The following is a 23886-nucleotide window of genomic DNA, read 5'->3' on the forward strand; positions in this document are numbered from 1 at the left end:
AGTAGAAAAAACAGATTTCTGATCATCTCTCCTGAATATTTTCCATAAAAGTAAAATCTCTGTATTAAATGAGTCTCAGTGTTTGGTTGAGGTGGCCATTGTAGTGCTCAACAGAGCTTTCAATGGCCAATTCTGCCCCAGAGACAAGAGTGTAATCATCTGAAAAATAGACACTCCCACCAGAGCAAAGAGGCTTTAACCTGCAGTAGGACAAGGGTGATGAATTAGAATGGCTTTTGATTAATCTGATTAATTTAAGTGTGCTGCAGGAAAATGAGCATCACCCTTTTTTTGCATTTCATACACCATTTTTCTGCTGGTTTTAGGCCGGCCATTAAATAAAAGAAAGGTTTGCTGCATGCATTAATTTAAAAACAGCATTTAATCATGGACACGCATGTACATTCAAGTTCGGTTAAGATAGGGTGAAACCTACAGTGTACAGACACACAGGAGTGCGCACAAACACACTATTATGTAGTTTTACTCTCTCACAGCAAAGTAACCAGTAATTAATGCAATGCCCTTGTATATCAAATTCAACAAGCCGCATAATATACCGTCAACCTGATAAAAAAGTGTTTCCTACAAACACATTCCTCAGCAATACATCACCAAACTTTTGCCTCATTATGTACACAATCTATGCATTATAGGTCTCACACACACACAGCTGCAGGACCTTGGTTCTGTGTCCTCTGTGGTGCTGTAGACTAGTTACACTGTGAAGCTTTAAAAGGGCAGCGATGCAATGACTCACTTCCTCTGTATCTGTTTGCTCCAAGGCCGCCACTCTCTAGACAATGGTATACGTGTAAGATTGCGGTGTCAAAAAGGGCCACACATTTTAAGTTAACACACACACACACACACACACACAATACCAGGCCTGATGACGGTTGCCTGAGAAAAAGAATTCTCAGACTAGAAAGCCAGACACAGAAGCAGGTAAAGCCCAGAGTTATTAAAACATGCAGTGTTTGGCTGACGTCTGCCACAGTGAGGAACGTGTTATCAAAAAAAAAAAACTTTCTTTTTTTGGCAGCATCTTTGGCAGTGTCTACCCTGTGATGAGCAATGCAGAGCCTCAGTTCCAAAGAGAAATCTGAAAGTGTGCTTTGGTTTTTTTCCTGATACGATTGTCATTTTTCAGGCAAATATACCCCACACCTCAAACTTGATAAAACTCCTAGATTGAGCTGACCTCAACAGAAATACTTTACCTATTTACATATTTCCAATTTATCATTCATTAAGGGCACAGTCCAATATTTTGGGAAATATGCTTTCTGTGAGGGAGTTAGATGTGCAGGTATGCATGTTTTTAGACTCTGGACAGAATCACTTCAGCTGCATCCTCTTGCCTTCGGTCTTTATGCTCAGCTAGGCTAATCGCTTTAGCTTTAGGTCTATACTGAACACAGACATGAGACTGTTATCAATCTTCTTATCTAACTCTTTGGAAAAACATTTAAGCTTTTTTCCCAAAATGTTGAAGTATTCTTTACCTTTTTTTGGCCACTTGGGGGCATCAGTGTTCACACCACTGAAATATTATTTATTATTCAATATAGCTGATACTGCCAAATTATTAGCAAACAGTTGCCTATTAGCATTCATCATTTGGAGTTGTGATTCTGGTCAGCTGATGAATATAAGTCTAATATTCACTCCTCTTTCAGCTCTGTTTTTGGTCTCCACCACCTACTGAGGGAAATATCTGTGTCTTTAGCTGCTCAATGTCCCACTATGTTCATGCAGCCAATTGCTAACTTTGTCTGTTTGTTGCCAGGCAAATGTATACAGAGAGTTTTCGGCACTTTTCCCCTCAAAACAGTATAGAGAACCAAAACAATGAACTGAAAGACGCTATGGAAAGTCAAGTGATGATTACCTGCAGGTTTCTTCATCACTACAAGCAATCCCTTTCACATACAAGTACTAATGTCATCTATTGTTAATATAAAACTATTAATTAAAGTTTTATCTTATATAACTTGTGCTTAAAATGTCCTAAACCAACTTGAGCAGCAGTGGAGCAGAATCAAGCAGCCACTACAAAGTTTAGTAGCCTTTCAGTAAGTGCAGTGTAGTGGAGGGCTGTCATGTTGAAAGATTATGAAAGGCATCAAGCAAGAAGACATTCTAGCACTCACGGCACACCTAAAGGACCTTTTGAGGGTCGGCCGGATCAGCCCCAAGATGACCCGTGCAGTGTAAAGGTTATGTGCAGCGGAGCCAGTATCACAGTTCTGAAATTAATGACCAGTCTCCATGTGTTATCTAATACTGATATGGGGGTAGACAGTTTGTGTTTTAATGATCAGGCAATTCAGTAGTTTAATAGTCTGCCAGTAATGTGTTCACTGTTACGACAGTTTAATCAGTCACAGTAAGATCAAGAAGATCAGCCCTTAAAAGTGAACATCCTTTCAAATGTACAAATCCAAACATGGTAGAGCTGTAATAGAAAAGCTTGTGTAATTCAGTGTTTCATATGGAAAAAAAGCCCTCTGCCCATTTGTGTATTCATTTAATAATGCAGCACGTATGAGCTGAAGTTATTACATTGCGACTCTTATCCCTTATCGAGTGTATGTAGCAGCCAGAACAAATTGCATAACATGTTCTTTCTGCATCACCTTGAGTCGATTCAGCCACTTCTCTCCTCAATCCTGCCCGCATCGGCTCCATTAATAAAAGTTCACCTTATCATTGAAGTCTCGAAAGCAAAGGCGGTGTTTCTAAAAACAGCTCTGAGCTGTGGTGAGCGTGAGCCTGCCAGTTTAAGAGCTACTGTAAATAATGTAGATACTCGCCATCCCTCTTCTTCATGCCACATACGAAATGAGGGAGGTGAATTGGGTGGATTTAAAGGCACTGAGACAGAGGACAAACTGACGGGGGAATTAATTGGAGGACAAGGGAGCATAAAGGTGTTTTTTAGGAGTCCTTTGCCAAAGAGTGAGGATATTGTTGCGAAAAATGAGAGAGCGGTACAGTGTGACAGTCTGATTTAATCAACATTTAGACAAGAAAGGTCCCTCTCTATTTGCTCTGTCATCAATACGCTTTAGTTGTCATCCACTTCTAAAAATATCAAGGACGTGCATACATTATCTTGGCCTGAGGGGTCGGTGCGATTATTTAAACGTTTGAGGACATCATGATGAATGTTCTCAACCGTGAACAGGTCAAATCAGGCCACGGTATATTAGTGAAGGTTTTCAGAACAAAAAAAAAAAGCTTGTTCTTATTGGTTGAATAGCCCTGTTATTTTCCCCCTCGTTGAAGCAAAACAGGCAATCACTTCAGAGAACGCTGCTGCGCTGAAGCACTACTCACTCTGTCTCTTGTCTGGAATCTTCACAGCGTGATTGATCATTTAGCTACATGACGCAGCCGGCACAAAGAGGCCAGTACTTGCCTCATCCTTATTCGATTTGTCTGATGACGAGGCACTGTGGTTTGTTGTTGCTCATTAATCAATGCCAATGAGCTAGAGTGTGTTGTTATCATCACCCCCTATTACAGGGTTCTGGTTTAGGTCGCTGAAACCCAAAATCCACTGCTGCATTCTGACAGGTGTGAAATAACCGACAACCATGTCCTGCTGCAGCATCTGTATCTGCAACCAACGACTCGTCATTTCAACATTTAAAAATAAAGACAAAGTTTGTGAGCCATTGATTTGACTGATCTCACAGTGTGATCATAAATACTTTTTTCTTTTCTCAGAAACACAACTGAGGACTCACAAACAGAAGGCACACAGACTCACTAGTTGCTGTTTTGACAGTTATTCTGCCAGCTTCGAGATTTTTATCTGTAGAGTTGAAACAAACTGGAATTCAGTTTCTTCAACTAAATACACCACTCAGAGAAATAAGGGAACACTTAATCATCACAGTACAATACCAAGTCAGTTAAACTTCTGGTATATCAATCTGTCCATGTAAGAAGCATGGTGCAGGACAATGCCCAGCCTCATGTGGCCAGAGTGTCACTGGTGCCCTGATCCAGGTTTGGGAGGAGATCCTCCAGGACACCATCCACCGACTCATCAGGACCATGCCCAGATGTTGTCAGGAGAGCATACAGGCACGAGGGGGCCAAACACACGACTAAGTCAAATTATGAGTTACTGTGATAAAATCCATGCACGTTAGATAAGCCTGCGATTTCAATTTTTACTTTGATTTTCAGTGTGAATTTGAATCCAGCTTTCAGTGGATTGATGACTTTGGTTTCCATTGACCATTGCTGCATCATTTTGTTCTCAACAAATTATACAATGTACATCAGTAAAGATTTTCAACTTGAGTGATTCATTTATTAAGATCTGATGTGTAATAAGTGTTCCAGACACGTCCAAATTTTTTGAGCAGTGTATGTTCATTTGGGCTCTTTTAAGTTTAAATTCTAGGTAAAAGGTAACTTGACCCTATTTTAACATGTTTTTGTGACAGAGGAGTAAAATATGTGAATAAAATTGTTTATTTGCATTTAGCATGTCTGGCACTCACAGCTCAAAGCATAACAGTACTCTCAATCAGCTGCATCTGACGTAATTTAAATTATTCACACATCAATTTTTTCAATCTAGTTCAATTTCATGTCATTTATTTCTGCCCTCGTGAAGTGTTTCTATGTAATAGCACAGTCCTTGCCCAACCAGCAGAAAGTGGTTAATTCACTGCAATCTCAACAAGCCCTTCAGCACAAATAGTTTCATTCATTACCAAAAAAGAAAAAAAAGAACACTGTAGTATTGCTCACATTTCTGAGGGCTTAAAAAGGTCTAGACTAGTTGTGAGACGGGCCAGACATAGCACTGGACTGGAGAAACACAATATCAATAAACAACATTGCAGCGTTAAGCTGTATCAATCAATATGTGGTCCATCTGGACTCCCTCAGCATTTCTGTGCAGTCGATATTGCTACAGCACCATCATCAAGGAAGTGGAGTAGGGGGCGAAAGAAGAGAGGGCCTGGCATCATTTTATTGTCAGTAAAGATGCAGTTCTGTTGTTGAGGGGGATGAGAATGGAGAAAAAAAGGAAGAAAAGGAGACAAAAGAGCAAAAAATAATGAGAAGACAAAACAGTGTAGGATAGAAATGGTGAATCAGCAGATGGAGAAGAGAGGATAAGAGGAAGGGAGAGGAGGAGTCCTGATTAGGAGGCTGCACATTGTCGTATATCACCACATTCCCAGGCCTCAGTGCACAAAGGATGGAGAGTGGGAACTCAAATGAATGAGAGCAATAAACCAAGACAGGCGAGGATGGATAGAGTGAAGAGTGGAATAATTTTCCGTCTACTGAGAGATAATCTCTCTCGTTATTCTGAGCGACAACATCACTCGTGAAAGATATGGAGACCTCAAGTGCTCTGGCTTCAGTGGTACGCTCGGACAAACAGTGATGAAAGCATTTTGATTTGGCTTTTTATTGTATGTAGAGATGGGACCTTGGACAGGAGCCACACGATTTGCCCCATTTGCAAACATTAAAGTAGTTTAGCAAGAAAATGTCTGAGTTAGGGCTGGGCGGTGTGACAAAATTTTCATATCACGGTTTTAAGAAAAAATCATATCGGTTTCACGGTATTTCACGGTATTTTGCTCAGGTTTGGCCAACTTGACATGCTGCTGTGTTGTGCTATGGCCTATTCAAGTGCCGGAATTTGTTATTTAACTGACAACGCCTGAACGCAACACAAGCTCCGCTCCATTAGTGCTGTGCTCGGTTATAACTGTCTCGGACTTGGGACGGGTCATTTCGGTCAGGAAAATGTGGCCTGAGCCGTGCTCTAGTGTGCTCACCTGTGTGTGTGCGCTTTGTGTATGTGTGTGTGTGTGTGTGTGGGTGTGCGCGCATCGGGACGAAACTCCGCCGTGCGCGATACAGAGGGCAGAGGAGAATTGTAAGCGGTGGTGCGCCGCTGCTAGTTGCATATAGGGGAACACTGCTCTTTTTGGTATGAGTTCTTCTGGGTCATCGTGTACAGCTGCTTCACTTTCAGGACTCTCTCCGGCAGCCATTCTCGCCTCTAAACGTTTCTATATGCTCTCACTCTCACCTGCTCAAGCGCGCCTGTGGTGTGCAGCGGTGAAATAGGTCCCCGCTGAAACACTTTCCTGCTGCGCACGTTCCGGACGTTGTTTGGGCTATTCACCAGTATTGCGGTATATGAAAAATTCATATCATAACGAAAATAAATACCGGTTTTTGGTACGAACCAATATACCACCCAGCCCTAGTCTGAGTTCAGTTTATTATCGTTGAGGATGAGTTCCAATAAGGTAAACTAGAACCAGGAATGTTTATGTAGGTGTATAACATTGTCAAATGTTATACACCTACATGAAGTGGAAACCACACCCATCCACAAACATTATGTGCTGGTTTGGTTTGGGGCACCTGCAAAGCATGGGCAGATATGAAAAATCCACTGTATATTATAACGATGCCCAACTATCATCAATGGTAACATCAAAAATGAATGTTTCTGTTAGACAGCCCACTATTTTATGTCAAGAATCCCCCTGTTCTATATAAGTTTATATAAAGGAGGACAACCATAGAAATACAATAAAAGTACAACAGACATTCCTGCTCAAATAAACATGGCAGGATGATCAGGTTGGTAGCCATTTTTATGTGCACCATTACAACAGTTATATACCGTTATATACCTATGCACGTAACCTTTCAGGGGATGTTAGCAACTGACAAGACATTAAATGTGAGCTGAAATCTGAAATGCATATTTTAATGTGAAGAATCGCCACCTTAACGTAGTGGAGGGGTTTGCGTGTCCATGTGATCTCGGGAGCTGTGTTGTCCGGGAGCTAATTACCCAAGGTAGGGTCTCCAAAGTCAAAGCAGTCCCAGGGGAGGGGCCAGACTAAGAGCAGTTCAAGAAGCCCACGATGACAGGGCACATTCCGGGAACGAGTATTTCCCCAACTACGGGTACATCGGAGCCCCCCCTCTGGAGCCAGGCCATGGTTCTCTGCCGGAAAACGATTAATTGCCCCCTCCAGGTTGGGAGTGAGTTGCTGCCCCAAGCAAGGGAGTTTAAGTATCTTGGGGTCTTGTTCACGAGTGAGGCTAGAATGGAGCGCGAGATGGATCTGCGGTTTAGCGCAGCATCTGCAGCGATGCTGGCGCCGTGCCGGACCGTCGTGGTGAAGAGGGAGCTGAGCCACCCATTGAAAGTGGTCAGTTGAGGTGGTTTGGGCATCAGATCAAGATGCCTCCTGGGCACCTCCCGTTAGAGGTGTTCTGTGCAAGTCTAACAGGTAGGAGGCCCACGGTAGACCCAGAACAAGCTGGAGGGATTATATATCTCGTTTGGCCTGGGAACACCTCGGGGTCCCCCAGGAGGGGCTGGAAAGCGTTGCTGGGGAGAGGGACGTCTGGAATATTTTGCTCAGCCTGCTGCCCCCACAACCCAGCTTCAGATAGGCAGCTGGAAATGGATGGATGGATGAATGGATTTTAATGTGAATAGTTATTAATGTGAAAGCAATTAATTAACTTCAGCCAAATGTTTTACTAGCTCATTATACACTTTGCTTCCATAAACTCAGCTAATTGGTTCATTTGACTGAGCGCAAATTACGTTTCACGGGTGGGAATGAAATTTGCATTTGCAAATGAGACACAGTGTGATCTATCATGGTCTGAATAAGACATGTATTAAAACTAGTTAATGCAAAATGGAAGTTTCCAACAAAAGGAGGCAGTACTGGGTCAAGGAACTGGCTACATTTTGCTAATTAAATAAATAGGAGGACGTTCTTTAATACAAGATCGTTCATTGTTTTATTATTCTCCTCTGATCTATTCTATATTACATTTTAAACGTAACCTTGGCAGAATACATGACCTTCTGCATGAAGACTTTCAGCAACAATAAAAGTACCAGTGAGGACATACTTAACCTAGAGAGTCAAACAGCACTGCTCCTCTGCACCCAGGTCAGCACACCTCTCTTTTTAAATGTCACTGTGCAGTAATGGCTACACTAACAGCTCTTCTAATCACTGTGTTCTAGTTGTAGACGGGCCACACTAATGCCCTCTGGGAGCACCATGGCAGCCCAACACAGAGACCATTTTGTGCTTGGCAGGTACTAAAACACGGACAACTTATCAGAGCAACTTTGGAGGGGAAAAAAAAGAACCTTTCTTGACCCAAAGCTCATGTGATTTTACTTGCTTATTTTACGCCTCAAAGACTGAAATAGCTAAGAAGATGATGGCGAAAGCATAAAAATGATCCTCGGCTCACAGCTTGTATAGATGAGCTCAGTGTGCTTTCCTTGCTTACCCGTGGAATGAGTCTGTGTGGGAAGCACGTATGTATAAAGTGCTATTATGATCACACGCTGAGGACCTGTGGTAACACAAGCAGAAAGGTGGCCTTCTTTTATTAATAGCAATTTTAAAAACATCACCTGAGGAGATTTTTTTTTATCTAGAAGACAGCCCACAGGAATAGTGTTGGACCATTAATAAAAACACCAGACTCCTTCCTTTTCATTACTCATGTGGAACATGACTCAGGCCAGTCAACTGAAATCTTTTTTACTTTGGAGTAGGGTTGTAAATTGTAAGCACTTTCCTTCAGTGATCATAGGTAATATTAACAATCAAATAATCAACCAATCGTGATTGAAAATGAAAACTCTGCTCATACTAGACAATACCAAATGTGTTTTTTTCCTTATTCGATGTTCACAGCAACATATTGCGTATTCTCTGACAGGACTGTATTGTCTATAAAACATACAACGATGTAGAGGCCTTGGACATATAAGAAATTGAATATAACTGAATAATACTTTGCTTTGCCTGTTTCATTTTCCAGTATCTCCACTATGCTCTTCTTCCAGACCCCAAGATGCACCCTTTGTTTCCTAATGTTAGTCATTAAAACATGCTTTCAAAATACACCTCTCTTCTGATAGCTAGAATGTAATAGGAGACTACACATTGCTCATATTTCACGTCTTTATTTGATCGACTAAATTTCACATGTTCAATCAAATTCTTTGTTATCAGAGATTCTTTCCTGTTTTATTTGGTACTAGAACAGTGGTCATGAACCTTAAATTGGTACTGGGTCATATTTCAGAGCAGAAATTGCAACGAGCTCATGGGATGTTGGTCACTTTTTGAGCATAATTCATTTAACTAAAGGCATTTTGTTTGCCTACTATATTGTTTGTAGCTGTTCACAAGTGCCGTGCTTGTTTTGGTGTTGAATCATGGCCAGAAAAGTATTTTTGCAGAATGTTACGATGTCACAGAGAAGATGACCTTTGACATTTGTGGGAAATTTTAACATTTATTAGCATACAAATTCTTGAGTTATAGCCATAAAAATGTTCTAAGGTCACAATGACTTTGACCTTTTGACCACTAAAAGGAATCAGTTCACGCTGAAGTCAGAGGGGATCCTTGTGCCAAATATGAGGAAATTCCCTCAAGGCGTTGTTGAGATATTGCATTCATGACAATGGGACCGACCAACCTGAAAATGTAATGCCTCCAGCCGTAGTTGTCGCTGGTGTGGAGGTATAAGTAAGTCTCAAAATGCTAATAAAAAGGTCACAGTCTAGAGCAATGTTAAAGTTATTACTAGCTGTAGCTCCAATATCTCCTAAAGCAACTAGCTGTAGCTTACTCCTACAGTATAGCTATACCTATAGATATAAGTACCAATAAGCAGGGCTGGCGTGAATAAAATTGTAACAATGGTAGCGGTCACCTACAAAGAACACCTCCTCATCTCTCCAACACGAGCATTGCTACGTCAAAGTAGTACGATCTGATCTGTCTCCCACAGATGTCACAGGGCTAGGATTGATGCTCTGACAGGTCGTGGCACCCATTACCAAAAAAATTGAGTAAGGAAAATTCTGAGGAAAACTTGAACTTCAAATAACAGGAAAAAAAACGTCTCACTCCCACAAACACTCCGCCCTTCACACTGATGGATGGCTGCATTAGCAAGGCGATAGTGGCTTGAGTAATGAAAGACGGTGGTGGGAATGTGGACAGAGGTGCAAAATTAGACCAGACTGAGTTGACCAATATCAGGAAACAACGGGGGACGTGAGAAGAATAAAGGCTTTCACTGCTGGAACATTCCAACATCTCTTTATGATGAGAATTAATGTTTGGCATTCTGACACCAGTTTCCACACAAACTAAAATTTATAAAATGTATGTTGCAGTAGATTGACTTTTTTCCTCCTGCTTGTATATTATTTGTACATTTAAAATAGCAGAGAAATCACTTAAAAGGCAAACAGCATGCTTTATTCACCGGCTGATGTTTCCCTTGTGACCCATAGCGGCACTAACGGGTGATCCCTGAGTAAACCCAGAGACTGGGTAACCTTGCTGGCAACATGTAACGGTAATTTGTTCAAACACCCTCCCCATTTGTTGCTTTACCCTGGAATTTTGTTGATTTCTATTCCGCCAGAAGTGTGGCTGAAAACTGTGTGAGATCTATTCTGAGCAGACAAGCTGCCAGAATATCTTATCTGAAAATCTGCCTCTGGCCCAACATACTTTTTATGCAGCAATTCACAACAACACACCTACTATTTCTCTACCATCTTCTTTCTGAAATAATAAAAATGTGTTTTGTCTTTCTTAATTAAACATGGTCTGTTTTCAGCTTTGTGAAAATGCACATTTCACATTTCAAGCTTGGGCCCTTCTGTGTGGAGTCTGCATGTTCTCCCTGTGTCAGCTCTTGCAGTCCTCTCACAGTCCAAATACATGCACGTAGGAGTTGGCGATATATCAGATATACTCGATGTATCGCGGCTTGTTCCATGTGCAATGTATGTAATGATTATATCACCAATATTGAGTAGAAATGGTCATATGCTTTATTTTAAACCAACAGCATGACACTCGCCTTGGAGTTTCGGTTCTCTCGCTCGCTCCTGTGGCTCTCTCCTTCTCACAGACACACAAAAATAATGACTCACAAACATGATATGTGACACACACTCCTCTAACCATTCAGATAACTTTCTCCTGGGGGATAGTGTGAGCAGGCAAGGTGTGGTTCTCATCTGAGCAGCTCCAGTTGCATTTTGTGACCATGGAGCACCACTGGGACTTGCAAATATTATTAATATATAGACTGGAGAGTTGCTGGTTTGTAGCTAGGACTATACTGGTTCGCAGACCATCCAACATCCATCGACACACGTGCGCACACACAAACATGTAAATGCATACATACACAATCCCATACTGCTGGCACAGCTATGGGCCCATCACTTTGCAGTTTCATTACCTATGATGGCAAAGACACACACACACACACACACACACACACACACACACACACACACACACACACACACACACATACACACACACACACACACACACACACACACACACACACACACACACACACACACACACACACACACACACACACACGCAATCTTCTTCCCGGGTTCTGTGCACATTTAATCAACTGGGCGGCAGTGTGCAGTGCACTGGGCTGCTCTCTCCAGATAAGATTATCCTTCAGCTGTAGGCCTGACAGTCAATAGGTGGACCAGGAGTGTAATTAGTCCGTGTGTGTATGAAGGCAAGAGAGAGGAGACAGAGAGGGCAAATGAACAAGACAACAAAAAGATGGGAAAGATAGTGATTGAGTGAGTGAAAAAGAAAAAGACAACAAGTTATCAGCATTGCCCAGCCTGTACAATCTGAGCACCATTAACACAAGGAAGCAACATGCAGGACAGAGATCATCTACAGTACATCTCTGTCCTATCCTCCACATGAAGCATCACGTTTCTCCTGGACAAGAAACGGACAAATTAAAAACTAAATGTTCAGTCCATCCATCCATGTTCCTCCACTTATCCAGGGCCAGGTTGTGGGGGCAGCAGGCCAAGCAAAGCACCCTCAACGTCCATTTCATCAGCAACACTTTCCAGCTCCTCCTGGGGGACCCCAAGGCGTTTCCAGGCTAGACGAGATATATAATCCCTCCAGCATGTTCTGGGTCTACCCCAGGATCTCCTACCTACCTAAACGTTCAGTGCAGGCTGACACAAAGCAATCCATTAGGTCTTACACAGCAATATGGACTACAGCCATGCTAGCTGCTCTGTGAGGCTATATTTAGGCTAAATGCTGAAATCAAGACACTCATCATACTCAAAATGGTGTGATGAATAAGCAACAAGAAAATGCAAAATATTCACCTGCATCTACCAGGACCTTATTGATCCAGAGCAGCTTCTGGCAGTCGGTCTGAGGTAAGTTGTTGCATAGCCTGAATTACTGTAAGCTATTTTATTGACTTTCCTTTAAGTGAAATGCTCTGAGTGAATTTGAGTTCCCTCTGGTTATTTATACAGTGTAAATGTCTAGAGCTTTTACTATGAAAGGTAGGAATGGAAGGAGAAGATCTGGTATGCGCTGCCTTGGTCAAGAATGAATTTCAAACAGGAAACTTTATTACTCCTTGCTGTCTTATTACGGACTATGGAGCCTCTTTGTTGTTGTTTTATAGTTCTCATTAGTATGCACAACATGACTGGTTGATGCCTTTAATCGTGGTGCAAAAGCTCAGAAAAAGAGACATCATTCTGAAGAAAATTGTGTAATATTTGCATTCTGTGTGAAAGTTTTTGTGACAAAAACAACAGTTTCAATGCCGTTTTCCAATGCCATGCAAATTAATTGCATGAAAACACCTTTAGTTTAGCGTGTTTGCTAAACTACAGCTGAGACTGATGGGAATGAATTGTATTGGGGAAAAAATCTATATTTTGGATCTAATGATAGTGCTAAATTATTATATTATCGTATTTCATTACGGAAAGGGGGCATGGGTGTATCAGATTTTATGGCAATCCATCCAATAGTTGTTGAGACATTGCATTAAGAACCTCCTGCTGGTGGTAGTAGTTTAAAAGTAGTTTAAGTGGGAACCATGGATGTCTGTATAAGATTTCATTGCAATCCATCCAATAGTACAGTCTGGACCAAAGCAGTGGACGAACTGCAGTCCCCAGAGCCATCAGTGTCCTAAAAATTCTAACACGTTACACCTTTGTCCTTGTATTGGATTGAGGCTAAATCATTCTTGGAACCCATCGGCTGTATTCGGCGTCTGACTTCCAGCAGACGGCGATACAGACTCTTGGCATTCCGGTTTGATTTGGGCGGAGGAGGTGAATTTCCGTTTCCGACTTCCGTTTATATTTAAGTAAATATCCTGAACCATTGAGATGGATTCAGAGTTTGCAGTGACGCCAATTATGTTCCGCCTCGTTAGTTCACCACACGGACCATTTAACCTGGCAACAAACTGCAGCCGGCTCAAACGTGATTGATCAATATCACGCGGACTACTAACAGCCTAGCAACGGAAACCAGGGCTCTTCCGCTCTTCTTCCGGAGGCAAGATCTCCAGGGTTTGCCTACAGACATTCACTGAATGTAGAGTCTGTATAGAGACTAAGGCTAAATATTTTCTAATATCCCATAATGACTAAGCATCCACACAGTGAATAGCAGATATGATAATACTCTTGAAGAAACAGAAAATTTTTAATCCAGTTTAATCCCAAAGGTTACTGATTACTTATCAGTGTCAATACAAACACTTTTAAGGCCCAGCAACCACAGAAATAGCATATCTAAATAGGAAACATACTTCAAAAACTGATTTCAATTGTTGTATACTGATTTTGATGGCTGCTACCTTGACCTTTAAGTGAAACAAGCTGTGCTGAGGTGTCCATCTGTGACTCAACCTGATACCTGTCAGCTTCAAGTTCCTGCTTATGTGGGATAAAGTGCCAGCCAGCTGAGGCATACACCCGGGACACACGCCTCCCCTCAGACAGGACTATTATTATTCATCATATCATCAAACATGCGGACAGGCCTGTGCACACACAGATGATGCACAGTCCACATTTACACATACAAATTCATTGCCAGAGACAGTTAGATGGATGCTTTCCTGTGAGTAAGATGCTGGTTAGGACAACACGAAGAAAGGAAAGTATTAGAAAGAGAAATGTTTAATTCATGACTCAGATAAGAGAGCATTTCAAAGATTTTACCAGGTAGTAAATTACTAATACTTAAAAATATATATCAGCCTCACATTTTCTAAATGCCAGTCTGTCATTTAAATGTTTAAACATTTAAATGTTCATGTTGATTCTGATTGGCCAGGAGTGTGGATTATTTCCTGATAACTGCATTGCTCTAATGCGGCATCCACATCATCAGTCGTAATTGCTGCATGGGCATGTGGATACAGGTTGGCAGATCTACACAGAGTACAAAAGGTAATCTATTACTGGCAACTTGCTGTCCCAGGAGCCAAAGCTGCAGCATTAAAAACATCCCAGAGTATTTGGCCGATATTTCCACATTAAAATTTCCCTCGACAGCAAATTCAAATGCCGGGCTTGTCAGGATAATGTTACACCTGTCTGGACTGAAAAATGCTCGTAACAGCAGAGGAAGTCAAGTCCTCCTGGCCTGTTTGGAGCTGGGCGGAAACCCAGTTAGCTTTTGGCATTGAGGTGAAGGTCATCATAGTGTGCTATGAATTGCAGATGGGCGCCCACAGCTGCTGCAGCCTGTGTGTCATAAAAGAGTGGTGTGAAGAGCACTCTGCAGCATGCCACCGTGTTGTGAGAGTGATTGTGTGAGTGTGTGTGTGTGGTGTTTGGAGCAGGGTGAATGAGGGCAGAACATATGTTCAATGCCCCGGGTGTCATCAGCTCCGTCTTTTCAAAGTGGGCAGATGATGTAGTGTACACACATTGATTGTGTATGTGTGTGCATGTGGGTGGGTGAAAGGGGATGTAGTTACTCTATGCAATGTATGCCCCACACACACACACACACACACCTGAAACACTCAACACCTTTTTCCTCACCCACCTCCATAGAGCAGCAGCACTAAAATAATCACTTATCCCCGGCAGCTTCCTCTACACTTTATTTTTTCTTCAGTAGCCCTCAAAACCACAGAATTTCGCACATTTTCTGTCATGTTCACAGTCTGAGTGATTATCTAATTGACTGTATTCATTAACTGATCACCAACTCTGCATTCAGAACAATTAATTAATGCCAACCCACATTTGCTAAAAAAGAGATGGATGTAGAAAGCCTCTGGGAGGAACATGAATGGAGGTAAGCGGTAGGTCAGAGCAGCCTAATTAATAGCCTGCTGCTATCAAATTACATGTGGGTTCCCATTTCATTGCTGAAATGAAAATTAATATCATAGAGTAGTCACGGCTAAATTCCATTTCTTAGCAATTTTGATGTTTCTAATTCAGAAAACCGGACAGTATGAGCCTGGTGATGAAAAATGGTATCCTGCTGAGACAGTTTGCTTCTACATGACCTCTGGATTTTTTACTGTGCTTCATAACACAAGTTTGCATCCTTGACCAACAGTTTCACCACGTTTTTCCTTCAGGAGCTTTTAAAAAACACAGATTATTGCAACAAGCTGTGCCTGACAGAGACAAATGTGAATGTTGGGCAGGTCAGAAACTTCAGTAATTTGGAAAAAGCTGGAATTTTTAACAATGTAAAAGGTTAAAAAATGATTTAATTATTATGGCGATAGAACAATGACTGCTTTTCCATTGTCAGTAGACCAGAGCTATGTACACTGCTTTTTTGTTTCTGGTGTGTCACGTTCAACCTCGAACACACCCGAAAACAGGTTAACAAACAGTAGAAATCAGCATGGAGGCAAGTAAAAACGTTACAGTGGTTTCTTATTTTAAAAAAATGTCTCTTACTGATTTAGTCTCTCTTTCAAACTTAGTGCTGACTAATTTGGAATTAACAGGAGCTGCAAAAATTAATGTGTCAGCCCGGGTGTTAGGATTCCATCACTGCAGATCGGTGCTGATCTGAGCTGGAGTCGTTAAATACCTCAGACCTCAGAGTCATTTGTCCTGAGAGTGAATGCAGATTGTAACCTTTCCCACTACAGACAAACGTAAGACGTTATACCATTTATTCACCAAAATTAGCAAGTATATGCACGCTTTTTTAACAACGGAATACCTGTTAAAACTGCTTTCTGATTCCCGACGACGTCTCTCTGACTGCCAGTTTTTTTTTTTAACTGGTGTGTCACGCTTGACGTCACAGACAGGACAGAAAACAGGTTAGTAAACAGCAGAAAGCAATACAAAGGCCAGTGAAAATGTTACAGTGGTTCCTTCTTTTTTTATATCTCTTACTTACTCTCTTCTCTCGAAGTCGATGCAGACTTAATTTTAGAAGACGTTCGAGCACTGCTTGGGTGGAGATGAACGGTATTTTGTGGTGTCCTGTCATTACATCACACCACAAAGGGGCCAATATTAGTGTATCCACCTAGAAGTCATATCACCATCACTGCCAGAGCTGGAGCTGATAAATACCTGCGACTACTGCAGAGTCATGTGTTCCAGAAGTGAATGCAGATTGTAACCTTTCCCATTAAATACAAAAGCCAGATGTTAGTGGGTGTTAGTGGGGTTTTTCTTAATTGGAAAAGGGGCTTTAGTGGTTGTTAGTGGGTTTGTTGTCCAGTGGGAAAGGAGCTGTACTCTATATATCAGTGGATCCCCAACATGAGGGTTGGACCATGAAGACAAATTTGAGGGGTCACAAAATGAGGGAAGTAAAAAAAAAGCTTTTTAAGCTTTCCTGAAATATTTGTTGCTTTTATCCTTGTGGATCATTTTGAATCTTTAGGACGGTACAGACTATTCAAACAACACGATACGTTCAGTTTGTATTTGAAGTAGTCGAAACTGGTAAGCAAGGGGTTTCAGGAAAACAGTGCTTCAATTCCAATGATCACAAGCCAAAAAAGGCAAGGAACCATAGCTATATATTACAGTGTATTGCAAACCTATATATGCATACTTTAATATACTGCAGAACAATACTGAACACATTAAGCAATGAAACATTACACAAGAACATTTTCTAATATTAGAATCGTCCCTATAAGAGGGCTGCCGTCGCAGTGGGATGGCACAAACTCAGAGCTTGTTACTGGAAATCATCTCCTGATGAGAGCTCTCACACGGTCTCATCTTCATTTCATGAAAACATTTTTAATTGAAATGTTGTTAGAGGAGCAACGAAGAGAATGCCTGGTTATGATTTAGGCTTGGGTGCGGCTGGTGAATTATGATTCAAGAGGAATGTGAGAATGGGGAATAGGCTAAAAACTTTTAAGCAGGCCTCCGGTATAACCAATTTGTGACGGGGCTGGATTTTTAATATCACAGGGAGTCGTAAAGCAAAGTAAAAAAAGGAGAGCAGAGGGGGTGCAGAGCCCTGAGCACATTAAAAAGAAAAATGGATACGGGGAGAGGGGGAGACAGGTGGTAATATGAGGAGGAAGGCAGGATCCAGCCAAAACAGAGAGAAGACAAGCAGAGAGGAGATAATGGAGGAGAGAATAAGTCTAAGGAAAGGCCTAGACCAAGACGGATGATGGGACTGATGGAGCGAAAAGGAATATGAAAGACAGACTCTAAGGAAGAAAAAAATCTGAATTAATGTAGAGAGAATAATAAAGAGAGGCACTCCACATTGAGGTGGCAAACAGCATGAGAAAGTTAAGTACTTTGTGGGGAGAGAGGCAGCAAATGATGGACAGTCAAGACGAGGAGTGGGAAAGAGTAAGAGGGAGACTGAATAAAGCATGAGGGAGGATGTGACAAGAGAGAACTGAACCAAGAAAGAAGAAGGGGATGGTTCCTGACTCAGTAGATCCTGCCTCCTTGTCCTTGCTGGCCAACACAGGGACTGTAAATCCCCATGAAACTTGAGAGGATGTAAACAAACCATTAGCCCTGTTCTACCGAAGGGAAAACTGTCCTCCACGGACACACACACACACACACAGGAGCGTAGTACACTGACACGTGCTAACAGGTGTGAACGTGCAGACGTGCTCACCTTGGTGGTACACACATGCAATCCAATGTGCATGCCTGTGAGACAAAGTACATACAGTACAGACACACACGCATATATACACCAAGGACAGTGTTAATGCAAGCGCTCTGAACACATTCACCTCCACAGAGCTGCTCATTGCTACTCTGCCCTTTCTGTAAATGGGACAGAGACACATTATAAATGTCCACATCCAACCACTTGTGGAGTAAGTGACTCACAATTTGTCCTGGAACACGGCGAGCCACCAGCTCTGAACACAGAACATAGCCGGCAATCAGCAACACACACTGAGCATGTCATTTCCCTGCTCGACTCTCCTAAAATGTTTCAAATTGAGTCCCATTTGAGTCATTTTCTGCTGTGATCTACTTTGTGTTTGACACAAAAAGGTCACTGAAAAGGATGCACACCACATAAGGGTATCATTTTAGATGGTTCCTTACGATGATGAAAAAATGAGAACAATGCACTAGGTACTGTTGTCACAATACTGGAGCTTCCAACTTTGATACAATAACTGGTGTTATTGTATCAAAAAACATTGATATTCAATATTATTTTCAATAACATGGGGAAAAAAATTGCATTGAGGGTATGAAATTTAAAAATTGTCGTGACAATGACGACTTCTCTTTACTTGATTAGTAGCAGAGATCAGCAGAATGACTGTAGTAAACATTAACAATAAGAGACAGTGACAAAGCCCAGCCATTACCTGTGTACCAATACTGTGAAAAATAATCAATACTTTTGGAACATGTTACAGTCAAAAAAACTTTCTGGTATTCTTTCGTGGACAAACTATGCAGTTGTAACACTATTAGTTAGACGTTGGGGTGCTAACGCAACTTGGTTCTCCTTATAGCTGGAAAGTTAGTTACAAACCTTGTGTTTGCACACTAACTTCTCTGGTTTCAGGTTTTGCTCCTCCTTTGGCTTGCAGGTCATGGTCCAGGAGAAAGAGAGCCAGAGTCTGTAGAGCAATTGCCCTCCCTTTAGTGGTTCGGGGGCAAGGGCCTCTGAGCTGGACAGAGCCCAGGAGGAAGAGAAATCACATGTGGGCTGGTCAAGGGCCCAGAAAGAAAAGAGGACAGACTGAGTGAGAGATAGGGCTGCCACTAACGATTATTTTCATTGTCGACTAATCTGTCGATTATTTCTTCGATTAGTCGACTAATCATTTCATCGAAAAATGTGTTAAAATGTTGAAAAATGTCGGTCTGTCTCGCCCAAACCCCAAAATTACGTCATCTAATGTCTTGTTTCATACTCACGCCAAAGGGTTTTAGTTCACTGTCACGGGAGAGTGTGTAATGCTGCCAATATCTGAACTTAAGAAGCTGCAATAAGAGTATTTCGAGGTACTTTTATAGTACTTTTCTATGAAAAATGACTCAAACCGATTAGTCGACTACTAAAATAGTCATCAATTATTTTAATAGTCGATTAGTCGTCGATTAGTCGACTAATCGTAGCAGCCCTAGTGAGAGAGCAGGACTTCTCTTGAAGTTTGCTTGGTGACATCACAGAGGGCATGCCACTGTAAAAGTACTGTCCAATCAAGTTTGATGACTGGTCTCTCACTGGTACTGGAACAGAAAACATGAGGTCTCTTACCATTTCAGATGGCAAAAGAAGAAGCCTTCACATGTCCAGTTTCAACAAATGACAAATCACCTGTGGTCCAGTGAATCCCAACAAATTTGTGGTTGCTTATCAGGTGACATACATGCTAATTCCAACACATCAAATTTTTACTATTTTTTTTTCGAGCATGACTGGATTATTTTGGTTCCACAAAATAGTAAAAGCTTGGTCACATGCTGAGACACCCACTAAGAAATGAACAGATCCAAAAATAAATACGATATAACCCAAAAATTTCATTTGATACACAGTCATACACTAACAGATTAACAGAGCTTATCTTGACATATGTGTAGTGTCTCTTGTGCATGACACAGAAACAAATGGCACTCAACCAGCTAACTAACAGAACTAGAAAAGCCACAATTCACAGGGAGGCAGTGACAGTGGCAGTGAATAGACGCCAAACCCCATTAAAGAGCCATAAAGCCTGGCAAAGAGGATGGGGGGGGGTCACTGATTATGGTGCCCTCTGTGTCATCAGGCAACCAGCTCACCACGAGCTCANGGGGGAGGGGGAGGGGGGAGGGGGGGGGGGGGGGGGGGGGGGGGGGGGGGGGGGGGGGGGGGGTCACTGATTATGGTGCCCTCTGTGTCATCAGGCAACCAGCTCACCACGAGCTCAAGGCTTTTATACGCTTTTACAAAACCAAACACCGGACATTCTCTTCAGCTCTGTCTATGTCTCAATGTCCCATTCTCTCTACCAACTGTAATCATGTCATCTGTCTTCAATCTCTCACTTCATTCGCTCTTCCAATATGTCCTTTCAATTTCATCCTCTCTCATATCATTTTCATTTCACCTCTGCGCTATTCTCCGGACTTTTCAATCTGTCTTTCATTTTCACACTTTTTTTCCTTCAACCAGAAACACTCACTACATTTTCTCTTTCCACTGTTACTGTGACCGCGAATGGTCTGATTTCTTGTAGTTGTGATTATCACAGTACTTGTGGTATATTTCATTGTTTTACTTCTCAGAATTTAGCTAGGAGAACAAGTGATGTGTTGGTTTCTCATACAGCTCTGGTGGAAACAGTTTAAAGCTGAAGATGAAAGTCTGTGGTGTAAATGCATACGTGTGGTCACTTAAAGCACTTCCTCTGCTCTACCTTTCTGCTCAGAGGTGCTAACACACATGTACACAGCACTCACGCAGTGTTAGTGCAGAGTGATCACAGCAGGCAGGAAATAGAGACTATGAAACTCAGTGATAGCTTGGGGACGTCGACCAGAGACTATGCCAACTGGCTTGCAAATACATCTGCGTTTAGTGTCCTTTTCTGCCCTTTCCTCCACTTCAAATATTACTTACACTTACTGGTCTTTGTATTTCCTCTCTCCACTCACTGCACCTACACACTCACATATTCAACTTCCTGTGATGTTGTCCCTTTAAAATGCCATTACTTGAACTAACAAGGTCTATTTTTGAACACCAAGAGAGCGTCACACCTTCCATTTCTAGTAGCCTACTCGCTGTCAAGTGATGACAATCTGATATCTTCTAATTAGTGTTAGTGACAAAAAGCTGTGTGGTGTCATGTTTTTTCCCCCACATTTAATCTGGACCACCTGGGTGTGTGCTATAAAAGAGGAGCCAAAGAGATGGGACTTTTCTTAGTGCAATTTGTATCAGAACATTTGTGCTTTTTGGGCAACTTCCTATTACAGTAAAAGTTAGATGAGAAGATTACTCCCACTCTCATGTCTGCACAGTAAATATAAAGCTACCAGTATTAGCAGGTTAGCTTAGCGTAGCATAAAGAGTGGAAACAGGGGGAAACAGCTAGCAAAAGTAACAAAATACTCACTAATTAACGTGTTATATCGTGTATGTTTAATTCATACCAAAAAACTAAGTGTGGTTTTACTTGAGTAGGTGCACTGACTTCCTGAAGTCTCCGCACATTGGCTGGCAACCTCGCACTGATGTCAGGGCTTTTAAACTTTTGATAATGGTGTCGACCTTCTCATCAAAGTCCTTGAAAGAAAGCGGATATTTACCGAAATGTCAAAATATTCCTTTAAAGTGGAGGTAATATCAAGAGTACCTTCTACATGAGCAGGAGTGGGAGCAACGAGTGTGTGTTTGTGTGTAAGATTAAGTCACGACTCCTCTCCAAAGCCAAGTTTGATAGCTTCATCTGACACTTTGTGAAAAATAGTAGTCTTCAAAAGTGGCACTTCAAATGCTTACCCAGCGCACACTGCATGTAAGCCCGGTTATGAGCTTCAAGATCTCCAAACATAGACACAGCAAGGCTTGATTTACAAGGCGAGAGCAGCTACACAGCACATGTAGGCGGACACACACACATACTCACAAAAGGTATTACATCTAATGCACAAACAAGATGTTCAGTTGCACACACTGTAACCCTCCTCGGGTCTAAATACTGTGTAATGAATTATTAATAGTCATTATGAAAGGAGCTGTATGTTACATTCTGAGCATTAATATAAGAGCAAACAGCTATTTGCTATGTAAAGATATGGGGTAATGGTGTCCTGGGCAGAGAATGAAGTCATGCTCCCTCTGTGTTTATTATAATCTGAGCTTCTCTGTTCAATGTTGTGCTAGATGTTCTAGCTGCACCTGTATGTTAGTGCATGTGAGTGCATGTGTGAGTGTCCCAATGGCTAGCTAATCGCAACACTCTGCACTGCGCTCATGCAGCCACTCATACTGCTGATAACTCTGTCCGAGTGTAGCCCCCCCCGGTTTCCCTATTGAAATTAACGATGTTAGCTTTTTCAGCACGTTTTTAGCCCTGCTTGCGTTGTTAGCAACATTAGCTGCTCAGCCACCTTCATGTTTAAAAACATTTGCAGGCAAGCTAAATCAGACTCTGAAACCTACAGTAGTATGAAAGTTCTGATAGTACAAAGCTCCTTTAATTCTCACTAAAACACATGACTTTACACTGTGGATTTTTGGTTTTTGCTGACGCCAAGCATTTAGTTCAAGATTAATACCAGACAAGCTTTAAAATGTCAATGAACTGCTTTATGCCTGCGTATTTCTTTGTTGTTTTCCTGGCAGCACAACACTCAGTCTGCTGTGTGCTCACACAATGTATGTGTCCTTCACTTAAGTGCCCAGTTGTTGTTGTAATATAATGCATGTGAAACGTCAAGAAATGTGAAGAGCAGCTCAACACAGAGTAAATCATAGGCTACTCATAAAAAGACAGGTTGTGTGTGATCTGTAACTGTATTTGGGAGAGAGAGATTAACAAAAGAGTAACTGAGTCTAAGTGTATGTTCGTGTGTTCGTGAGTGTTTATGAATCTAACTGCTTGGTGTTAGAGTGCAGGTGAACGGTTTATGCCTCACAGGGAGCTTGTGAATGGCGGAGTGAGAGAGTGAGTGAACATAACTTAAATGAAAAGGTCAGGGTAGGTGATGGCAGCTTTGATGGGAATCCCTACTGGGAATGTGTGTGTATTTGTGTGTGAGTGTGTGCAGTTGCAGCAGGGCCACTACTGTGCTATTTTTAGCCGTGCTGGTTGAAGTTTGACTTCATCATCAGGGACTATGGACTGTCAATTTCCCTGCCTCCTCCTCTTTGCCTTCTCTGTCTTCCTCTGCTCTCTGTGTGTCCTCATGTCCTTGTGCTCTTTAAACAATCTGTTTCCTGTCTGTTGACAGTCAGGAAACCACATCTTAAGATGTTCAAGGATTTTACTACCGTACGCTCCAATCTAGTCATTACCAACTGAACCTGATAAGACTATGTCAATCACTAGCTGTATTAACATGGATCCTTTTAAATCTACTAATACTCATTACAGTCCTTTGTAAGAGTAGATGTGTCATGTATCGCAGAAGGAAAGGCAAAGGTGTCATTAGTAACATTAATGATGGATTTGTTTCAGTAAGCCATGTCAGTGAGACGGTATAAACAAAGCCATCATTAATGCTGTTGATCTACTCTTCCTAAGTCCTGCCTCCCGTTGCATGGCCAGACAAGCTCGACAAAAAGAAACATGGTGATGCTGATTTGGTTTAGTCAAGTGCCACAGCAGTGTTACCCATTAATTAACAAAACTACGGCGGCCCGCCATAGTTTAATTTGACCCGCCATAGTTTCTAAATAAAAGATTTAGGCTGCCGAAAGTATTGACTTCTCATGATATAAATAATATCTCGAACGCCGTAGCGTTTTGTGCCGATGTGCTCAGGCTGTCAGATCCAGCACT

General features: G+C 41.8%; 1 protein-coding gene across 1 annotated transcript in view; it reads right to left on the reverse strand.

The window, feature by feature from the left end:
* The window catches only part of LOC126390321 (cytoplasmic phosphatidylinositol transfer protein 1-like), a 107791-nt gene that overhangs the window by 29498 nt on the left and 54407 nt on the right, over positions 1-23886 (reverse strand). The window lies entirely within an intron of this gene.

The sequence above is a fragment of the Epinephelus moara genome, chromosome 5 (assembly GCF_006386435.1).
Source record: "Epinephelus moara isolate mb chromosome 5, YSFRI_EMoa_1.0, whole genome shotgun sequence".
In the NCBI taxonomy this organism is placed as follows: Eukaryota; Metazoa; Chordata; class Actinopteri; order Perciformes; family Serranidae; genus Epinephelus; species Epinephelus moara.